This window comes from Centruroides sculpturatus, unplaced genomic scaffold (genome assembly GCF_000671375.1).
Source record: "Centruroides sculpturatus isolate CEXI.00-Female unplaced genomic scaffold, Cexi_2.0 scaffold412, whole genome shotgun sequence".
NCBI lineage: Eukaryota > Metazoa > Arthropoda > Arachnida > Scorpiones > Buthidae > Centruroides > Centruroides sculpturatus.
Genome location: NW_019384903.1, coordinates 300,692 through 312,636, shown reverse-complemented (window position 1 = coordinate 312,636; position 11,945 = coordinate 300,692).

Sequence of the window (11,945 nt, the reverse complement as noted above, 5' to 3'; positions counted from 1 at the left end):
GTCCCAAACATGTAATAAGGCAATATCAATTGTCATTTTTAAATTTTAACACAGCAGTATTATGAATTTATGAGGAAAGTCTGTAAAACCCTTAATAATCTAACACTGATGAACATTTTTTTTGAAATATTTTAACTCTGAAATCCCTGACAATTAACATTTACACTCAGTTTGAGGGCAGATGTTAATGAACTAATAAAAAGAAAATGATAATTAAAATTATTTTTCATTTTAATAATTTTGATAGCATAACAAAACAATTTCTGAATTTTTTTCAGTTTATTAATTCATAAAGTTCAGGAAATTTATTAACAGTTACATAGTTTTTATAATTGCTGAACTATTAAAAGTAAAATTAACTTGTTTTATTAAATTAAAGTATCTTATCCTGTTATTAATCCCCAACCACAAATCTACATGGCTTTGAAAAAAAGAAAAAAGTCATTATTATTATTTAAATGTTATTTAAATTTAATTTTCTGTTTTTATTTGATGCATATATTTAAATTAAATTAATGAGAGCAAAAGAAAAACATTATTATAAGAAACACTTGTTAATATTTTATATATATTTTAATTAAATTCTACTCTAGTCTTCCAAAAGTTTTCTTTTATTTAAGAGGTTACAAGAAGGTAAAATTGAGAAACACTAGGTTAATGGGGTATTTTGTACTTAAACTCGTCAATGGGAATGAAGGGGATAAAATTATTCAAAATCAGACCTTATAAATTGTGATTGCTTTAAACAAAATTTAAAAAAATACATAATGTTCAGAGAATTATTAGACATTTACTTATTTTAATGACAGTGCAGATTAATTTTAAAATACAATAGGGAGGAGAGCATTGCAAAATGTCAGAGGATCAAAATAAGTCCCAAACATGTAATAAGGCAATATCAATTGTCATTTTTAAATTTTAACACAGCAGTATTATGAATTTATGAGGAAAGTCTGTAAAACCCTTAATAATCTAACACTGATGAACATTTTTTTTGAAATATTTTAACTCTGAAATCCCTGACAATTAACATTTACACTCAGTTTGAGGGCAGATGTTAATGAACTAATAAAAAGAAAATGATAATTAAAATTATTTTTCATTTTAATAATTTTGATAGCATAACAAAACAATTTCTGAATTTTTTTCAGTTTATTAATTCATAAAGTTCAGGAAATTTATTAACAGTTACATAGTTTTTATAATTGCTGAACTATTAAAAGTAAAATTAACTTGTTTTATTAAAGTATCTTATCCTGTTATTAATCCCCAACCACAAATCTACATGGCTTTGAAAAAAAGAAAAAAGTCATTATTATTATTCATTAAAAAATCCTGTATAATCCATGTACAAAAGTATATATTTTTTTAAATTTATCCCTTAATTATAAAAAAATAAGTAATTAAAAAGTTGAAGCAATAGTATATGTGCGTAGTAAGTCAAATGTTGTTTTACTTTGTCAGTTTGCCACACTATAAGGCAAAGATGGGCAACCTTTTTCTACGTAAGAGCCACATTTAAACCTTTCAAACTGCAGTGGGCCCCACACAAGGAAAAAGAAAAAAATTTAGGTAAATCACTATTATTTATTCATATATGATTATAAATTAACATAGGTTTATTTAATGTGAGCTCTGGAACTGGCATAAACATAATATATCTGAAATATTTGGCTGAATATCAGTTGCTGCTATTTTAAATTATTTTGGAGATGCAAATCTGATATCCAGTTTGTTGTGTTACTTTTTACTAAATTCATTGTGGTAAAAACTGTTTGCAAAAAGAGTTGTAGAAAATAATGATAGAATTTTTTGCTGCTTACTTCCTTAAGTTGGAAAATTGATTTTCTTTTATAAAAGTTATATAAAAATCTGTCAAATTTTTTATTCAAAAGTAACTTTCAAATCAAAATTACTTTGCAAGTCTATCATCTCCAATTGAAGTTCATTTGGTACATTTTCTGTATTTACTGTAAATAGCCTATTTTGTTTCCTTGGCTGAGGAATAGTATAATAAATATAGATTAACAGTGTGTAATTTGCAAAGAAACCAAAAACTAAATGCAATGATTGAAAACGTTTTTAAAACTTTATAGTTCTACACAAAGTGTCAAGTGAAGTCAGATTAAAGTACTGGACATGTACAGAGTGGGCTCTTAGTCTACTTGAAGCTTCCTGTCCTTTAAACTTTGTGTTTCTAAATCATATAATACATTGATAATTGTTTGTTTGTTAAGTTATGGCAACGCAACACTTGGGCGATCTGCCTAGGGGGATGCCTTCCGGGAGGTCTTTTAAGGGAAACTGGCCCCTATTTAGGTGTTACAGACGTGGAGAAAACCTGGAAAACTCCGTGTGGCCAGTCTGTCCGAGCAAGATGCAAACCCACAACCGAACTCCCAGTGTTCGGGTTACGAAGACTGCTTGGCCACTGGTGGGCCTACATTGATAATTTGAAGACTTATCATACAGAAACATATTTCACTCAGATGGACAAATTAAATCTTTGTGATAGTAATTTTGCAAGATGCATTTTGGGTCTAGATCCCTCTTCAGTTGCTGACAGTTTGTCTGCAACTGAAGAGGGGTCTAGACTCTAGAGTGAACGTTTGAGTGAAGTACATTCCTGTATGGTAAGTCCTTAAATTATCAATGTACTACATGGGCTCTTGGTATTTAGTACAACTACAGACCTCTTGATGTCGGTATTTAAAATTTTTATTTTATTTTTAAAAATATTTTGTGAAACTTGGGCTGTACAAAGAACTAACGTGGGTCGCATGCAGCCCGAAAATCACGGGTTGCCCATCCCTGCTGTAAGGGATGCAAAAGGTCAGGGAGTTTGTACAAAGTTGGTCAGGAAAATCATGAAATTTAAAACAAAAATGTGAGTAGGAACCCTGTATAAAATGGATTGGGAACATTTGTTATAACTCTTTGGCTAGACAAGCTGCATTCAAAGAGATTAACAAGTAATTTGTATCTATGTTAAAGCTTCTTTGAGTGGATTTTAAAGTTAAGTCTAAACTGTGTTTTTGGTCTAGAGGTTTTAGTTGTAAACTAACTCAGCTAAATAAATCTGAAAGAGCATTTAAAAGACAGTTAAAAGGAGGTCTAGATGTAACTAAAAAGGTCTATACAATGTTCAAGAACCATTACTTTTCTCTCTAGTTATGAACTGAACAAATTGAATGGTCAGTTGAATTTGTTTTGATGCTGACCTTATGAAATGATGAAACGTTTCAGTAATGTTGAATCATTATGAAAAGTTTCAGTAATCCACCTCATAACTTTTGTGAGAAGGTAAAATTAATTTTCACTAATATTGTATGTTCTTAGACTGCTGTTGAAGATAGGATGGTATGATAGTGAAATAAAAAAAATATGGAGGACAGTTTTGTTGAGTATAAGTATTCCAGATGATCAGCTTGAACTGTTGATCAATTGACAGGTACCATATATTATGGCATATAAAATGTGACTTTTGTTCAAAAAAGCTTAAAAAAATTTCCCTCTAATATGCAAATAACAACACCGATTACCCTGCCTCTTGAATGTGAAGTTGTGATCTCCCGTACATATCAGGCTACAGCTAACTTCAACCTGTAACATAGCCCAACTCTTGAATAAATACGCTGTTTATTTAAAGACAATATTTCAATATAATGATAATGGTTATAATTTGCTTTTTGTTACATAGGTGTATAAGCTTAAATCCGCTGTTTTTTAGTCAGAAAAACACACGTTTTTTTCTTAGAAAGCAAAAACAAATTTATTCAAAGTACTTTCCCTCACTAGTGACACATCTATTCCATCTCTCGGGCAATGTGTGGATACCATGCCAAAAAAATTTCTTCTCTTTCGAGGCAAACCACTCATCAAGCCATTTTCGGACGTCTTCGTAAGAATCGAAATGCCGCTCAGCAAGTACGTGGCCCATCGATGAAAAGAGGTGATAGTCGGAAGGGGCCAGGTCTGGTGAATAAGCGGATGGGGTAGCACCTCCCAGTTGAGTGTCTCCAAGTAGTTTCGGACCAATGTTGACACATGCTATGGTGCATTGTCATGGAGGAAAATCAGCTTGTCGTGTCTTTGCTGATAATCCGGCCTGTTTTCATGCAGAGCACAGTGCAATTTCACCAGTTGTTGGTGGTAGCGGTGAGCATTGACAGTTTCACCAGGTTTCAACAGCTCATAGTAGACAATACCCTGCTGATCCCACCAAACGCACAGCATTGTCTTCCGTCCAAAGCGATTTGGTCTTGGGAAAGATGTTGATGGTTTGCCTGGATCAACCCACGATTTCTTGCATTTAGGATTCTCAAAATATATCCATTTCTCATCGCCAGTTACAATCCGCTGCAGAAACGACTTTCTTTTTTGTCTGGCGAGCAAGATTTTGCATGTGTTTTGGCATCGCTTCATCTGCCTATCGTTCAATTCATGCAGCACCCATTTTCTGATCTTCTGAATCTTTCCCATGGCACATAGACGCATGGAAACCACTGGTTGAGTAACACCCAGTGGCGTACCATAGTGGGGGCGGCAGGGGCGGTCCGCCCCGGGCAGCACTTTTTAGGGGGCGGCAAAATTTCACAATAAATAATAATATCTTGTAAAAATTTGAAACATCCAAATCTATACTTGCATCGCGCCTACGATAGTGCTATCGTTGGGACAGTCCGGGAATCGGCTCGCCGTCTGGGTGAACTAGTAATTTTTTCATCCGAGGAAATCCTGCGAAACCTGTTGACCTTTTTTTTTTTTGCTTGTACGATTCATTCGCGTTCATATTCAGCACTAATATCGAATAGAACTATTTGAAACAGGTCGCTGCACTACCACCAAATTTTTCATTGCTTGTTCTGTGACAAAACTGAATTTTGGTCTTTTAAATTGAAATACCTAAATAAGGGGGGTCGAAGTTTTCCTCCGCCCCGGGCGGCTGACACCCACGGTACGCCACTGGTAACATCCAATTGCTCGGCAAGCATTTTTTGCGATTGGGTATCGTCCGCATCCAAAAGAGCCCGCAGTTGATGGTCCTCAACCTTCCTGGGCCGATTTTCACGCTTCTTGTCGCTCAGGTAAAAATTTCCATCTTTGAACTGACGAAACCAATCTCTGCACGTGGTTTCCGATAAAGCTCTGTCTCCATAAGCCTCCACAAGCATTTGATGTGCTTCGGCTGCCAATTTCTTCAAATTAAAGCAGAAAAGCAAAGCTTGCCGCATATGCTCTTTTTCTGGCACAAAAGTAGACATGATTACAAAAAAAAATATATGTTGTTGTATGAAATATCTGATGATGTGCACTGATTAATGTTGACAGACGTCAAAATCATCAAAAAACAATATGGCGTCGTCATGGTAACTTAATACGCTCGCTTACGCCATCTATTAGCAAACAGCGGATTTAAGCTTATACACCTGGTAGAGCTAATCTACTTTTGCGTGTGTTCATGTAAAATACGGAAGCTCTTTTACTTACAAATGTTCAACTTATATAAACATCACCAACCGATTGATGCCAATTATTCGAGCTATAATATGGCTAACTTTAATAATTATTACGTAGTAATTATTGTTCAACTTACAAATTTTCAGACTTACAAACAGTTCTATTATATGTCTAAAATTTAAATTTTGTACAGATTCTGAAGTTCTCTTGCCAGTTGTGAAGTGGCATTGAAGTCAGTCTTTGGTCAGTAGTAATTAATACATTTTTAATAGAAATCAATCCACATTAATTATATATCATGTTTTTGTCGTTTTTGAACACCATATTGTTCAGACATACGAACACTAGGCAATCTTCATTTTAAATTTATTCTATTTTTAGTTGATACACGTACCTGTTTTTTTTGTACACGTTTCGGGCTTAAGTAGGCCCACCTCAGTCAACTAAAATTATATAATACATACGAATTACAATATAAATATACATATATAAAAATTGTTTACACAAAAAATCCCTTTACGTATATAAATGAAATCTTTACATAAAAACTTTTTCTCAATAATTACAGAATAGTTTACATTCCTGTAAACCAGTGTTTTTCAACCTTCTTGAATAAGCGACCCCTTTACAAATTAAAAAATTCTGGCGACCCCCAGGGCCATATTAAAACTGTCAGTGATTTTAAAAACTACGTACAATCGACCCCCCTATAAAACGGTAGATACCTTCCGAGTTTTATGAATCCATTTCTTACGAGTCCAGCCAATCATAGCCCGACACGTATGCAGTTTACGGACTACGGCTGTTTGAAAGATTTCTTCCATAAATTTAATTAATCGATTCTAGACTAATTCGACTCAACATTTCCAAAATACGTATTCTTTTTTGGGAATAATCCGTATAAACTATGCTATAAACAAAAAATTGTAGGATTACTTACCGAGTGTGCACCGTTCGACTACGTCGTTGCTTAAGCTTGTTTTCGTCGTGGAGATTGCAATCGAATGGCGCGCGCGTGCTTCCTGATAAATTATTTTTTTGCGAAAAATTCGCTGAACTTTGGAGACATCGTTAATATAAATATAATTTTTATGGACGTTAAATAATAAATGGTTTTTAGTAGGTCCGCTGCTCGTTTAAACTCAACGGTTTGTGCAATCCTGTCGCGACACGAGTCGGCGATGATGTTTTACCGAATTATAGGAGTTGTTTTTAGCATGTTTGTACGAATACTGTCGCAATTTTTTCGCCGTGATATAGGAATCCGAACTATAGGAACCCGTGTTATAGGGGGGTCGACTGTATTTAAGTTTCTTTCTGTTGAGACCTAAATATCGATCAAAAAACCAATTGTACTGTAAAATAAACAGGCACAGCTTTCTCACTGAGATTGTAGTTTTTTTATTGTAGTGTAGGACTACAAACACTTTTCTTTTTCTTCTTCTATGCATTTGGAGCTAGAACTGTTTGAATTGATTAAGCCAAAACCATTTTCACTTTGTTTCTATCCGTTTAAACACTTAGCACAAACGTTTTCGGCCACCTTAATAGGCGTTCTTCAGGTACAGTACACTGTAATCTGTTAGAACGTCGGTTGATAGATATTCAAACGGTGTCAGTGTTTACATAGGTTTCGTCTTACCAGTGACGTCATTGTTGTCGATAAGGTTTAGACAATACTGAGGGCGTTAAATTTTCTTTTGATAACAAATTTAAGGCATGCGGACGAAAACTGATGGGATAATTGCTGAAGTTGGAGAAAATAAAATTGGAAAATACACGTGTAAAGTCGAAAGTAAAGAAGATGCACTAGAGATTGTGACAGACACCGTTTGAATATCTACCAACCGACGTTCTAACAGGCTACAGTGTACTGTACCTGAAGAAGGCCTATTAAGGTGGCCGAAAACGTTTGTGCTAAGTGTTTAAACGGCTAGAAACAAAGTGAAAATGGTTTTGGCTTAATCAATTCAAACAGTTCTAGCTCCAAATGCATAGAAGTAAGTGGCATAATTTATTAAAGAACTCTAGCAATTTTATACAAAAGGAAAGGCGAAGCCATAGAACAAATGGGAAGATCAATGCGAAAGAAAAATGAGTAAAAATAATGGTTCTTAATGCACTTTTCGATAAGTTTACAAAATGGCCATAATATTTCACGCCTAACTACCAGAGAGTTATCTATAAATGAGAGTGCTTGTTTGTTCGTTCGCTATGCACTCTTAGGCCGTTCGACCAATTGCTACGAAACTCGGCAATTCTGGTGATACTGTATACAGTAGAACCTCGAAAACTCGGCCTAATGTGGACCGAAGGGTGGCCGAGTTTGTGAAAATGCCGGGTTATCGAGAATGGGGTTAAAAAAAATAAGTACGAGTGTTTCCTCAGAAAATACTGTACTGTACTTGTATGTATTGTTTACTTGAGAATACAACAGAGAATAAACTGCCCAAATACCCTTAAACAAAGGAAAAGTACGTCCTTTATGAAGGCATAGAGCCTTTACTACATGAAAATGAAAATTAATGAATACACTGTGTACAGTAATTTACCTGATAAGACAGACCTCAGAAAAATACTTTATGAGAGCATTTATACTTTTATAGAGCTGTCTATAATGAAAATTAATTAACTAAGGATTTTTTTGCCCTGCCAGGGTGTGCCCGAGTTATCCGGAGTCGGGTTATCGAGAGCCGAGTTTTCGAGGTTCTACTGTATTACTAATTTAGATAACGTCATAATACCACCCAAAATATTTACTTGGTTTCTATATATTAATTACTTTTTGTCAACATTAAATCTTGTCTTTTTACGTTGGGCCAGAACTATTAGGCTGTGTCCCGTGGTAAGTTGTGACGTACAGAGGCGGTTCTACATAGGAACTAATAAGGCTTAAGCCGAGTCCCCAAGTGTCAAGGGTCCACAAAAACTGAATTATCATCATAAATCTTTAATACTTTTTCATTAACAATGAGAACTTAGCATATAGTAAAAAACAGTTAATAGGTTAGGTTAGGTTTAGTAAAAATAGTAAATATTGGGCCTCATCGGATTTCAATAAGCCCCAGACCCCGAAAAACCTAAATTCGCCCCTGGTGATATAGTTAGTAATTATATATATATATATGTTTTTATGCGGAGAATAATGCCTTCTGGGAGGTATTTTAAGAGTAATTAACCCCTAATTAGGGTTTCTCAAACGGGATATCCGGGATCACGACTATTTTTTAACACGGGAAATTCTTCTCATCCTGGGAAAAGTCGCAAATTTCTTAAAAATTCACTTTTTTCTTATTTTGTGTTAAGGTTGAGGAAATTTTGCAAATAGAAAGTATAATTATTAACCCATAAACTGTCAGAATACATATGTATTTATTATTTTAATTTAAGCCCGCTTATTAGTTATTAAAATTTTTGCTTATGGCATGTCACAGATTGTCAATAATCAATATTTATCTTATTTGTGGCAAGACTGAAAATTCGTTACTTGTTAGAACCTGTAATATCTGGAATAATTGCGCTTACGCTGTCTTAATTTCAAATCACACCCGGTAGCTTCGATAACTGCGTAACGCCAGCTTGTGCAAATTGGGAGAGGATACAAACGAGTACGAAGTTTTTCTTCATAAACCCGATAATTAAAGACAAACGAACTGTCGAATTATCGGGCTGTAAGCTCGATGCCGCCATTAAAGCAGCCGAGGTAGACAAATTAAGAATACTAGACTGTAACGCATCTGGAAAACGAACTCGAAATCTTCCAGGCTACGGGTGAAAAAACATATAACACCCGTGTTGTCTTAAATGCATTAAAGACGATTCCTCCCACATCGATCGAATCGAAAAGGGCATTCTCGGTAGCGGCACTTTTCTTTAGTAAAATAACAATTGTAGTGCTGCGTCACTATTGTTCTTGGGATAGGCGCTTGTATTTATATACCCTTCTTGTGCAAGGTTCGTTTTCCGTACCTGTTTTTTTTGTAATTTGTAACTTTCGTTTTTTTGTGTGAGAAACCACCTTTTACTTGGGTGGCACAGCCCCGTTGTCTCGATTGGCTGTGCTGTGTTCACGTGTGGTGACGTACACGATGGCGGAACTTATAAATTTTGCCATCCCACGTGTACGGCAGTTCTAGAGTCTCCATATTAATAAGATAGAAAGGAAGAAGAAGAAGAAAGAAGTGTACGGCAGTTCTTTTTCTGGACGGACAAGGACTGAGACGGACGGGCTGAGGTGCGCCGGAGTGGACGAGTAGTACTAGTGGACTGAAACAAAGGAAGACGGGGATTCACCACGTGCGGAATCCATCTGCATCGACGGAGCCACATGGACGATACCAATTTTTAGACGACCCCGAAATACAACAGGAGTTTTTCGAAGAGACGTACAGATTAGTTCAACGTAGGAATTACTTCTGTGAAGTGTTTGTATAAAAAAAAAAGTAAATTGTTTTTATTTCTGTGTCCGCGAAGACTAGTTAAATATTGACGCGAGTATTTTAAAACCTTTTTATGTAATTTTGTAGTGATAACCCCTAGTTTGTCGTAATTGACGTTCATTAAATATTTTCTTATTATTGATACATGTCGTTTGTCTCGTGTAAAATCCTCGAGTAACAGTAGCCTTTTACCCTACTCTATGTCCAGAGTAACCTCGGTGCTCATAGGATACTACACAAATCAAATTGAATGATCGGAGTAGCGACCATCTTTGCTTTTTAAAATCTTATTATAAAACTTTACAGTAATATTTCTTATTACATTTTATTTAAATTTGAACTTAGATCAAACTTGGAAGTTCATTTTTTCATTAATTTTCCAACTCAATTCAAAGGCATTTTTGTTGTAAGCAGTTTCCAACAAACTTCAGTAAACTTTTTCTATTTGTGAAAATTTCTACGTAACTGAAAGTAATTTTTTATTCATATTTTACACGGCATTATTATTTCGGAGATTACTATTTCTAAATACTTTTGCCAAAACGGAGGTAGGTCTTACATGCCGTTACCTTTTCTGGAAATTAAGACGAACCAAGGGCTATGCGCAGTTCGTCGTGTGGAATCGATCAGTTTTCTTCTCTAGTATGTAGTTATTATTTTTTTCTTCTTCTAATTATGCGTTATCATTGTTTTTTCAATAAATTACTGATAATTTTGTCACAAAAAGTCACCGAAGATTTTGTTCGGCTGTCAATTACCATAATTGTAAAGTAAAAAATTAAAAATATATATTCCAAGATTTTCGTGATGCACATAGATAATTTGAATCATTAATGTAGCAATTATAAAAGTAAAGTAAATAATGAGTTAATAACTTGAAATATTAATTAGTGTCGAGAAGTGTTAGACACGGCTATAAAAATATTTCAAAATTCAAACAAATTGAATTTTTTGTTTATAAACGAGAGATTCAATGTATCCGGCCCACCAACGGCCGCGCGGTCTTCGTACCTCGAACAATGGGGTTCGCGCCTGGCTCTGACGGGATGGCCACGTGCGGTTTTCTCCACGTCTGCAACTCCTAAATAGGGGCCAGTTTCCCTTAAAAAACCTCCCGGTTTGTTGTTGCGTTGACATAACAACAAACAAACCTAAAGTATCCACTGGATTACTAGAAATGAAATTTATAATAACCTTTGTATTCAGAATCCAATGAATCTATATTTTATACTAGTATGTTATTTGTGAGATATTTTGATAATGAAAATCTCTACAATTCTGTCTTCTTACGTAAAAATTAGTTTATTGGCATTTTACATGAACTCTAGAGGGTTCCGCATTTTTACGAAATGGCTATTTTATGTCAACGTAAATTTAATCATACGTTACTGTCCGATTTATTTATAAACACTGTTTGTACCTGTTTATCGAGAAATTTTATAGACGGAGAACAATTATTATTAGCTGGACGGGCCATTTTATGTGGTATTATCGAAACAAATAAGAACAATCGTTCTATACACATTTGTGCTCTTTGACGTCTGTCCCGTCAAGGCCGGTTTTACAAGTAAGCTATGTAAAGGCTGCTATACACTATGGGTTAATCCTCAAAGGAGTAATCATGCATGCCTGATTTTGAGTCATTCCTGGATGTGTGGGGGGGGGAAATTTAACAGTTTCGGCGAACTGTACCGACCACCTGAGTAGAATTGAAAAACCATTTGATTTTCCTGGCGCAGTGTCAGACTGCGCAGGCCGACCTAAACGTGTGTGAGAACAATGTCTGGTGAATGCTTGGAAGAATTATTTTCTATAACCTTATTAACTTTTATTATTTGTAACCTAATAAATTAATTTTTCGGGTTATAAATTATTTTCGGATCAAAAATTTCTTGAGTAAATTAAAATTATAAATAATTTTAATATTTAGAAAACTTCTCAATTCATTTCTTCCGTTTTCATAAAACATCTTGATACTCTTTATCATTTTCTTCTACATTTTAAAAAATTTATTGTTTTAATATCCAAGTAAATTAAAACATGACA